Raw genomic sequence first — 11,778 nt, forward strand, 5'->3', positions numbered from 1 at the left:
CTGCCTCTAGTCTTCTTTCTCTCTGCCCCACCATTTAAGTCCCAGGTTCTCTGGGTAATTATTCACTTAAGTAGGAGGCATAGGGCTAATTTGATCAATTCATCTAGGCCAATGTTTTAATAAGTGCTAATGGGTGACCTGCCCAGATGGGTGAATATCACCTAGAGAAACACTGGTAATTGAACATCCCAGGTAGTTTAAAAAAAAAAATCAATGCCAAAACATATCTTCACTCTAGGAGATCTCCCTATAGGCCAGTGACAAGGTACTGTGGCCTATTTGGGGGCCCTTGGCCACACTCAAGAAGGACGTTCTCGGTTGCCTTCTGGTGTCCCTACACAGATCAACCTGGAAAATACTCCTGTTGCTCTACCAGGGCAGCCAACCCATGGGCTATGCAGGCTGAATGCTGCAAGCCACATCCTAGCTAAGCCAGATAGAAAGACCCAGAGTCTTCTTCATTCAGGACCATTTCCTTAGTTCTAGGGAGTCAGACTCTTGGACTGTCAGGGTTTGGAGACACTTTGGAAATTATTTAAGCTCATCACTTCATTTTTTCTGAAGCAGAGATTCAGAGAAGTGATGTGACTTGTAAAGCCCCCAAGCTAGTTAGGGCTGGGCTAAATCTGGAACTCATGTTTCTTAGCTCCTAAGCCAGAACAGTTTATCTGCACCAATCTGATCCTTACATATACAAACTTTTGTATACTTTACTTGTTCTAGAAGGGGCCCTTGTGGTGGAGGATCAGAAGACCTAATCTCTAGACCCTATTTTCTCACCAGGAATCTGGGTGACCCACAATTAACTGTCTAGAATTTAATTTGCCCATCTATAAAATGAGCAGAGGCCCACATGGTCCTGTGTCCCTAGGCTATTATTCTGAATATAAGGGAATGTTTTGTTAATTAAAAAAAATGCTGGAAAAAATACTGGTTGAATAAAGGAAAGCAGGAATGAATTTAGAAAGTCAAAGCTCACACACACACACACATACACACACACACACACACACGTTATTCTAATTTACCACCATTTTCAGATATAGAAGCCACTGATGGTATTCTCAGAGGCTGGAATAGCATTGGCCTTTATAGCTAATTCCAGAAAATGGAATGGCTTCCTGTTGGAAATGATGAGCTGCATGCTGCTGCAGGACGAGCCCTTGGGGCAGGGGATCTAAGCATCTTCTGCCACCCACTGATGGGCTGCCGCTTCCGGTACACAGGCTTTGGCCATGAGACCCTGGATAGACATTGAAGGGGATGCAGAGAGAGAGAGAGAGAGAGAGAGAGGGGAAGAACAAGCCGGGCACCAAAAATTAATCACCCTCATGAATTGGAGTGCATGCAGGGCACAGATGTCAATCTGGGATAGGGGTGGGGAGAGGGAGAGACAGAAGGAAGTAGGAGGCAATGGGGTGGGAGGGAGGGAGAGAGAGAATATGAGAACCCAAGTGACATGGAAGATCAACTGGAAAGACATACATACCAACACCCAGAGCAAATATCCAAACCTCACCATGAGTAATACAAGGGACTCGGGGAGAAATTCCCCTGGGTAAGGTGGCGCAAAGCTCAGTGCTTGAGCCGCTGTGCCGCCCCTCACAGCTCTGACCACCGAGATCAGCTCCCAGGGGAAGTGTTCTGGTCACCTGACATCCTGACTCAGAGTCTGACAATGGCTCTTAGCTTTCACATCATCTTGTATGTGGGAGATTGCCGCCTCTCTCCCTCTCCGCCCAGGGTGACCAAGCTGCTGGCATTTCTGTGTCAGCCACAGAAGCTGTGATGAGGAGACCAAGGACATGCATGGAAAAGAACAGGTGATTCCCTCACGTCTCCACCCAGGGATTTGCAGGCAGCATTTCCCCAGGAACGTTCTTCGCTAGAACTCCATCCTGTGAAAATCAGTTGCCTGTCCACTGGGTCATAGACCTTCCTTCTACAGGCTCAGGTAAGTCTAAAAGACCCTGAGACGGACCTCCAGCCCCTTCAGTGGAACCCGTCAGGGTTTATGTGTGTTGTGAGCAACCTCGTTCATCGCATGGACCTGGCCCGGGCACAAGCCAGCTCCATTCCAGGACCATGTGACACTGGCAGGGTTACTCACTTGGTTGCCCTCCAGCAGGGGCATCTGGGGACACCTCCCTAGAGTGACTATAGCGTTTATCACTGGGATGACTCAGCCCAAGCCTCCCGCTCCCTGAAAAGGGAATCTGAGGCCAGGGCTGGGGGTGGGAATGTCGATTAGATCCATCTATGGCTGGGACAGCACAGGAACTGCCCCTCACCTGGAAAGCACAAAGGACAGGGTGAGTAAAGGTCAGGGCTGTGGCTCAGAACCTCAGAGGGAAATACGAGTTTATTCCAGAAGCGTGGGTAACAGGTGGAACTTTGTGTCCAGAACCCCAAGGAAGATACTACTCAGTCACCTAATGATAAGATTTCATTTCAGATTTCCATTCGTTCCATCTCACTGATTTCACTCCCATCTTTATCTTGTTTCTTTCATGTAAGTTACTTAACGTTGATTAGAGGAGTTGACAGAGCACAGTCTCCAGGTGGGTTCCGCCTGGTTTCCCAGCCCATGACAAGATCCTGCTTCCTTCTCCTAAGCAGGTTGTATTTTGTCATTCAGATTACAGACAAAACACCTGTGTGGTCCCTTCTGTTTCTGTCAGTTATGAGCTTAGGTCTCCTCTCGCCAACGTGTTCCTCCAAAGAGCTAGCCTCCTCTTAGGTTCTCATCCCCCACGGCATTCAGCACAGGGATAAGCACATGGCGGACACTTACTCAACACTTGTTGCTTGGTTGTTCTCAATCTTAAATACCCCAGAGAAAAGGAGTTTCGCAGCCTCACCAGTTGCCAAATCCAAAATCTAAACTCATTTAGAAAGAGGTTGTGATAGCAAAACTGAAGCCTTCATTTTGCATACTGTCTCTTATTCAATATCAAAACAACATTTGTAGTTTAATTAGTCACTTTCCACCTGTGGGCCTCCTGGTCAGCTCTGCGGTGCCCTCCTGATATCGCTGCTTAAGCTGTTCCTAGAGGTTTACCATACAATGACCGTTATTTGTGTAGCATTTAGTTACTTATGATTTCACGGGTATTTTTACTTAGTGCATCGCCCTCTGCGGCTGGCGCACAGGGGCCTCAAAGAACTTCAGTTGCGGGGAGCACACTTGGCTCAGGGCCCAGACGCTGTTCTGGAAGCTACAGCATGTTCTCGGTGTGGTCTGACGGCCTGTTCAGCCTTGCAGCTTCAGCCCTAGTTTATCCCACAGACGTTTCTCCTCCAAAATGTTGTTGCTCCTGTTATCCTGTTCTCACAGCTGCTTCTCTGAGGACTCCCTCTCTCCCATCTGGCTCTGGTGGTCCCTTCTCTGGGTTTTCAGAGCCACCCAGATCTGTCTCCATCAGAGGACTGACCATACCGCCTTGTGCTGTCTCTATGGTTCTCCTCCTGAGACCTGAACCACTAACCAGAATGCAAAGAGACGAAAGCCAACCAAGTGCCGGAAGTGCTAGGAGGGAGTGGGTCACTGCACTGGGGAGCTGGGGAAGGTCAAAGGGCTTCCCGGGTGCAGGTGCATTCAGCTGTGTATTGAAGAAAGGGCTGAATCCAGGTACAGAGAACAGTGGCCAGTGTCAGATGCCAAGGGAATGGCATGAGAAAAAAAGATGGTCTTCTGGAGCCTGATGAATATGGGTCTGGCTGTAGCGTAAGTACAGACACAGCAGCTGGATTGCAAACGCCAAGCTGGGTTGTTCTGACTTTACGCTGTACATAACGGTTCTCAAGCCAGCTTTTACAAATCTGCCTCCCCCCTATGTATGAGCCCGGTGTCATCAAATACATCTTTCCTGTTCTGCAGTCATTCTCAGGGCAGGTGGGGTGTCCTGTAAAAACGCTCTGAAGAGCACCGTCCACTACTCCACCGCGAGCCATATGGGGCTATATACAATTTCATCATTTAAATTTAAAGGAACCAAAGGGGCGCCTGGGTGGCTCAGTCAGTTAAGCATCTGCCTTCAGCTCAGGTCATGATCCAGGGTCCTGGAATCGAGCCCCACATCATGCTCTCTGCTCAGTGGAGACCCTGCTTCTCCCTTTCCCTCTGCCCCTCTCCCCTGCTAGTGTTCTATCTCAAATAAATAAATAAATAAAATCTTTAAAGCAAACAAACTAACTACAAATTCAGTACCTCAGTCATACTCGGCACATTTCAAGGGCTCAATAGCTACCTGTGGCCTATGGATGCCCCACGCAGAATAGCACAGAGGGGAGTCTGGGCAGGGAGGGATAAAGGATAAGGAAGCTGGAGGCCAGAGATGTCAGGAGATTATCACGTGGCTGACAGTGGACAAGCAGGACTTGAAGCCTGAATTTTGTCACTTTTAACTGTAGTCACCTCCTCTCGATTTTTCTCTTTTCCCAACTTCCTGGAACTGGTTGGCAGGGAGTCTCATTTATGGCCAAATCCTAGCCCAGTGATGCCGGAAAGGACGTTCTGTGGCTGGTCCAGGGCTACACTGAGATGACACAGGCATGAATCCCATTCTTTGTTTCACCGATGCAGGATTCAGTGAATCCCATCATCCACTCTGTGCCTCAATCTCCTCACTGGTAAGTGGAGAGAATGCATTCCCTTACATCTACCGCACACAGTATTGAGTATCTAGAATTTTCCAAAATCAATTCGCAGTATGATTTTTTTTGTATCGAGAACATTTTTCTTTATTTTTTTCTGTAATTTTAAAACAATACATGGTGGCTATAAATAGTTTGGGGGAAAAGTGCTGAAAAGAAGATGTAGAGACAAAAGCATTTAGAAAGTATTAGTCATTTACTTGCACAAGTGAGGCTAAATTTGAGAACAGTGGTCCTCAACCTTGGTTGTGTATTGGAATTTCTTTGGAAAATTTTAAAATCTTGGTGCCCTGACACTGCAGACTGATTAAATCAGGATCTCTGAGGGTGGGACCTACACATGAATCATTTTTAAAGCTCCCCACATGATTCCGATGTGTAATGATGATTGAGAACTACAGTTCTAGGATAGCTCACCGGCTTAAAGAATATATAACCCAGGTAGGTAAAGAAAAGACACAGACTACAGGTTGTCTACTCACACTGGGGAAAGAGCCGTTCTCATGAATGGTTAGCACATGTGCAAAGTCACACACAGCTACAGCCGTTGGAAAGCTCAAAGTGGAAGAAGATGTTGGCTGCTTCCATTTTGACCTCAAACATTTTAGTTGGGTTCGTTTCCAGCTTGTCTCCTGGCTCAGGCAGAAGACCCTGTGGGCAAAGCAGCCCCAGATGGGAACCCAAACTCTGCCCCAAGACGTAACCACTGAATATTGCAGGTGTAATACCTGTGCTTATACAAATTACACACACCCACACATGCACACTGCACACCCTTGGGACTTCAGCTAAGTAATTAATCATGGATAGTCTTCCATAGCAAGACCTCAAATTCCTCTCATTTTCTAATAGGTATGTAGTATTTCCTAGTTCCAGTATATAATGAATTTTTTGGATATTCCCCATTGGTAGTGAGGTTTGCCCTCACCTTTTTCTATTTCACATTCTACTGCAGTAAACTCACTTGTATGTTTCTCTTTAGCTTTTGCACAAATGCAGTTAGAGGATAAATTCCTAAAAGTGTGATGGCTTAAGTTTGACAAATTGCCCTCCGACAAGGCTGCTGCAATTTACATTTTCTCCGGATAATGCAAAGAAGTAACAGGGCTCTCCACACCCTTCTCAACACTGGTCTTTATTTTTTTTAAAGGCTCACCTAATGGATATTTAAAAGGGCTTTGCAAATGATTAAATGCTATGCAAATGGGGGCGCCTGGGTGGCTCAGTCCTTGGGTTCTGCCTTCAGCTCGGGGCATGATCCCTGGGTTCTGGAAAGGAGACCCGCATCAGGCTTCTCTGCTGGGAGCCTGCTTCTTCCTCTCCCACTCCCCCTGCTTGTGTTCCCTCTCTCGTTGGCTGTCTCTCTCTCTCTCTGTTTGTCAAATAAATAAATAAATAAATAAAATCTTTAAAAAAAAATGCTATGCAAATGCCAGGCATGAGGACTAGCAACCTTTTCTGAAAGGCCCCACATCAAAAGTAGCTGCCCAAGCCCCTGATGGGACAGTACCTTCCAGAGGGTTCTATTCTACATCTGTCGTTTTCTGGAAATAATGTTTTTGCGTTTGGATCCTAATTTCTTCGGCCTAAATGTCAGTCTTCCAGGGTGGTGGGGGTGGTAAATAACGAGTGGGAGGGACCCTCAGGCAAAGGCAGAGATCACTACTCTCAGAGATTTTCTGCCCAATAATTGAATACCACAGCAGACAGGCCACTGGTGCCAACCAAAATTTTATTGACCCACCCTAGCAGGGAGTAATCCATGGGGGCCTCTCCTCTGCTCTGTCTTCAAAGTCTTTATTCCATCTATTTTCTCTCTTCTCATTTTTACCAGTTATTTGGGGTGCTGTGAACTGGAAGCCTTCGTGTTTACGAACTCACTGGCTTTAAAAAAGTTTAACCCAGTAGGCTGAAGGACTATCTCCTGTTGACTTCGCCGCCAAAAGAAAGGAAGTCTGACCCTGAGCTGCTTCTTCTCTATTACGGGATCCATTCATCCCAATGACTCCTAATTCTCCTTCAAGAACCTGACGACCGTCTTTCAAGTCCGTTCCTTTGTGGAGCCTTACCTGGCTGACTATTACAGGGTTCATCACGCCTGCCTCTGCCTTCCACAAACTTCTTCGTTTACAACTCCAAGGAATTACGTTATTGCCCAATCATTTCCTCGTGTGCATCTTTCCCCACCCCCACCCCCCAATTAAGAATTCCTCAGCTGGACCTGGGTCTTATTTATCTTTGTATTTCTAGCTGCTAGTACCTGGAAAGTTTTTCTTTTTTTATTTTAATGTTTTTTTTATTATATTATGCTAGTCACCATACAGTACATCCCTGGTTTCCGATGTAAAGTTCGATGATTCATTAGTTGTGCACCATGCAATACGTGCCCTCCTTACTACCCATCACCAGCCTATCTCATTCCCCCACCCCCCTCCCCTCTGAAGCCCTCAGTTTGTTTCTCAGAGTCCATAGTCTCTCATGCTTCATTCCCCCTTCTGATTACCCCCCCCTTCTTTAACCCTTTCAAATGGACTTTTCTTCATTTTTGAATCCCTGCTTGGGCTGGACATAACAAAACAAATAATAACATGTGATATAAACACTGGTGTTCTCCAAATATTCCATAAGCTTGTCCATATTTCCTAGCCTTCCTTGCATTTGTGACAGGGTCATGTGACTGATTCTGGGTCATGTGACTGATTCTGGTTCATGGGAGTAAGTGTGAGGGAAGTAATGCGTGGCGTTTGCCGTCTGGGGCAGGAAAAAGGGGAAGTGGGCTCTGTGCATGTTCTCTCTCCTGCCACTACGGCTAGAAGCAAGGAAATCGGAGACAGCAAAGTTGTCAGCTGGAAGCAGCTCAAATCTGACCACTACTAAAAAGTAGCCACCAAGCAAAGCAGACTGGCCTGTATCAGACTGTAGTGAAAGTGAGCAATAAACCTTTGGGATCTGAAGGTTAGTTGCCACAGCAAAACTTAGCTTACCCTGACTAATACTGTGCATGAGTTTCACAAGGTGAAAATGTAGGTAGGAGAGAAGCTCTTGGAATAGATGCTATCATTAGATAGTGAAACCTTTTCATAACCTAGAACAAGTCAGGATTTGTGCCATGGATTTGATGATTGCAAACCAAGTCATTTTCTAGGAGAACACAAACATCCCCGTTATACCAATGGAGAATCCAAGGCACAAAGAAGTGAAGGGATTGGCTTCTGGAATCATGAGTGAAATTAACATGAGAACACAGACCTCAAATTCATCTAAGCTATTTCCGATCACTCTTCCTGGATGGAATTTCCCCTCCTCTAATATTTGTGTCCTCTGGGGTTAGTATTCTAGGAATAAGATTGGCCTGTTTAGAAATGGGACAGACTTTGCCCGTCTAACGCTAATTCCATTGAAGAATATCTGTTTTGAAGCAACATGGTGGTAAAAAGGTTAATACGAAGTTTGAATTTTATTTTCAGGCAGACTTCCTGAGCCCTGGGGGAAAGATTGCAGCTGCCCTGTGGCCCAGATAATGCAATATCGGGGTGAGCAAGGACATCTCAGAACATTCTGATCTCCTCCCCTGAGGCCAATTAAAATCTGTAGGCATCTTTCTTGTTGACCAGAGTGACTTACTAATTGAAACAGAATTGTGATATTTTCATCAGCTTTCTCTTAGCCCTCTCTGCCTCGCCAGCAGAAAGTTTGGTGACCATAGGTCTCCAAGAATATGAGGCCCAAGGAACAGATCTACTCTCACCTTAAACTGCTATACCACCATTACACATTGAACAGGATCCCAACAATGATGGTGCAAGATTGGGAGTGTGGTAATATCCCCACTTCTTGGATAAGGAGAAGCTGAACACCAAGACATCACCTTCAGGATGCCTGATAAACAATAAATCTTCATTTAGCAGCTGCTGTTCCAATACACCAGCTCGTGACCTCAGCCTTCCTAATCAACTATCCCATTGCCTGACTGGGAAAACTTCTAGTAGCAAGGGACAAAATGCTTGCTAAAATCCAACAATATCTCTTTCCTAACAAGTGAGAAGGTTTTCTTCTGAACATGCATATGGCCTAGTTAACCGTAGAGATTATTCCAAACAGCATTCAAGCCTCTGAAAATGGGCTACACATTTTCGATTGTGTGAGACTTCAGTGTGAAGATCTTCAGATTAACCACCTCTGTGGAAACACCTCTTTATTATTTGAATGGCCTTAGACGTTAGCCATTTGGGGCAGTATTCGTTCCAGCGGTGAGGACGGTTTGGTTGACAGGTATCAGAGGAGGGAAAAAAAAACAACCCTCTGCGACAAAGATTTCAGCCTTAGGACCTATTTCTGAGTTTTCTAAATGGAAATCTGAGGCAGGGACATGGTTGAGAAAGCCATTTTAGCCTTGATGCTGCCTCTTACCACAATGGTAGGGAGAAGTAACTGTATCAAAATAAAGACTGTAGAGGAGGAAAACATTTATTTTACCCTCCAAATGTCTTCCAGCTAGATTAGAAATTAAATTGACATGAGTCAGATTAATAGGAAAAAATAAAAGTTTTATTACATGTGCACAGAGATCATACAATGAAATTGAGACCCAAAGAAATGATCAAAGCAGACAGTTGTTATACATTTGAGAGAGTGAGAGAGAGAGAATAAATTTATGAGTAATTGACAGATGTTTGAGAGCTCTAATTAGTAAGGAATTCTAAGCAGGATTTGGGCTGAAGTATTAGGTCAGTAAAAAGGATCAAGGTTTGTTTCTACAGCTTTCTCAGCTTTGAAGTGCCTATCTCTGCTGATAAGGATGTCTTTTTACTTCTCAGTACAGAGAAGGTATCTTTCATGAGGGAGATTTGTTTCCTGCTTTCAGAAGGCAGAGGAGGGTCTCAGTGTTCTTGCAGCAGCCATTTCCCAAGTAGCTTCAATTCAAAATAACCAATATGCCGTTGTGGCACATTTTGGGATAGCCTGTCCTGGTCCCCTACAGGAGACGAAGAAGGGTCAGGGTACCTGAAGTTCTCCTAGGGAGCAGGGTTGGAGCTGCCTAGAGATGAAATCTCCAAACAGGCTCATAGACTGTCATGATGATCCAACCCAGCTTCAGAGTTGAAGAGCCTGAAATTTTGTATCTGGAATTTGTTCCTCATTCCACCAGTAGGTTGCCAGGTGACCTTGGGATACTGAACTAGCTTCTCCAGGGCTCAGCTTAGAAAAGGGGTAGGGGCAAATTTGTCCTATATCGGTGGCAAGAGGGACACAAAAGCGTGTCAGAGAATGTCTTCTTATGGTGGCAAAACGATTTGGGACCTATGTCCTCCTCTGCATGGGCTTGCTTGGGCTTCCTTGCAAACATCTTGCCTTAAACATCCTTCAGTTCTTCTGTGTCAACAAAGCCCGTTTGGCGATGACGAACTGAATGTTTCCCCTTAAATTTGAGAATGAGCCAAAAATGCCTGCTCTCCTCACTTCTGTTCAACATTGTACTGGAGGTCCTAGCCACTTTAATGAGGGGAGAAAAAGAAATAAGAACGTACAGTAAAATAAAGAAGAGAAAAATTTACTTGTATTGCAGACAACCCGATATCTATATAGATAATCACAAAGAATCCAACATATATGATCATCGATCTTCAAAAAAGGTGCAAATTGACAATTTTTATAACAAATGATGCTGGAACACTTGAATATCTATATATGAAAATAATAAACCTTGACCTTTACCTCAATAATATATAAAAATTAACTCAAAATGGATCACAGACCTAAATATAAGGATGAAGCTACAAAATTCTAGAGGAAATAGATGAGAAAACCTTTGTGTACTTGGATTAGTCAAAGATTTATTAAATAGGACATATAAAGCATACACTATAAAACACTGATAAATTGAACTTTGTCAAAATCAAACACTTTTGCTTTTCAAAAGCACTGTTAATAAAATGAAAAGGCAACCCACAGACTGAGAAAATATTTGCAAAGCATGCAGCTAATTTAAATCTGGTGTCCAGAATATACAAAGAGCTCTTACAATTCAATAATAAAATGACAACCCAAGTAAAAAGTTGGCAAAAGATTTGAACAGACACTTCGCCAAAGGAGATATACTAATGGCAAAGGACATGAAAGAGTCACAACACTATTGTTTGTTAAGGGAATGTGAATTAAATCCACAGTGAGATACCATTTCATTCTCATTAGAATAGCTAAAATTACGTGTTGATGAGGGTGTGGAAGAACCAGAACTCTCTTTGCTTGTGGGAATGAAAATGGTACAGCCATTTGGGGAAATAATTTGTTTCTTATAAAGTTAAATATACACATATCATATGACCACAACCCTACTTCTAGATATTTACCTAAAAGTCACGAAAACGTGTGTTCACAAAAAGATTCTTATGTGAATGTACATGGCAGCATTATTTAAAATACCCGGAACTGTGAAGAAATCAAATATCCATCAACTGGTGGATGTTTATACGAACTGGTATATCCACACGATGGAATACACCTTAGCGTGAGAACGTAACAAACCACGGGTGGACACAACAACATGGATGGATTTTAGGGGAGCTGGTGCTAGCGAAAGAAGGCAATCACAAAGATTACACACTCTACGATTTCATTTGCATGAAATTCTAAAAAAAGCCAAAGTGTAGTGGTAAGAAAGAGCTATTTCTGTGGTTGCAAGGAATTTAGGTAATTGTACTGACTGCAAAGGGGCAAGACAGCTCTCTTTGGGATGATTGGAATGGATGATTACGGTGCTTTCATAATTGTATACGCTTGTTAAATCTCACTGAATTGTGCACTTAAAATTGGTAAATTGCATATAGATTAGGCCTCAAAGCTGATTTTATACACACACACATACACAGACATATTAAATAATAATATATAATAATGTATATTCTTTTAAATAACCATATTTAGTGTAAAAATTATAGACCATTGGGGACCAGAGATAAAAGCTCTTAGCAAGAGACTTGGGATTCTAGTTTCTCCTTATGTCCCTGGTGTTCTTCCTTCTGCCTCTCTGGGATGGTAAAAGGGTGAAAGTCTGTTTCAGAACACCAGACTCTTCCAAACTAAGTCCTGTATAATACAAGCTGTCATTATTATTGGACGGAT

At 43.8% G+C, this 11,778-nt stretch overlaps 1 long non-coding RNA gene across 1 annotated transcript; it reads left to right on the forward strand.

Annotated features, from left to right (window-relative positions):
• Positions 1-1,562: 1,562 nt before the first annotated feature.
• Positions 1,563-6,984, forward strand: LOC117803268. The gene is made up of 3 exons (XR_004626954.1): positions 1,563-1,954; positions 4,466-4,632; positions 6,491-6,984. It is a non-coding gene; the product is annotated as an uncharacterized LOC117803268 (long non-coding RNA).
• The last annotated feature ends 4,794 nt before the right edge of the window (positions 6,985-11,778 follow it).

The sequence above is a fragment of the Ailuropoda melanoleuca genome, chromosome 8 (assembly GCF_002007445.2).
Source record: "Ailuropoda melanoleuca isolate Jingjing chromosome 8, ASM200744v2, whole genome shotgun sequence".
Classification (NCBI taxonomy): Eukaryota; Metazoa; Chordata; class Mammalia; order Carnivora; family Ursidae; genus Ailuropoda; species Ailuropoda melanoleuca.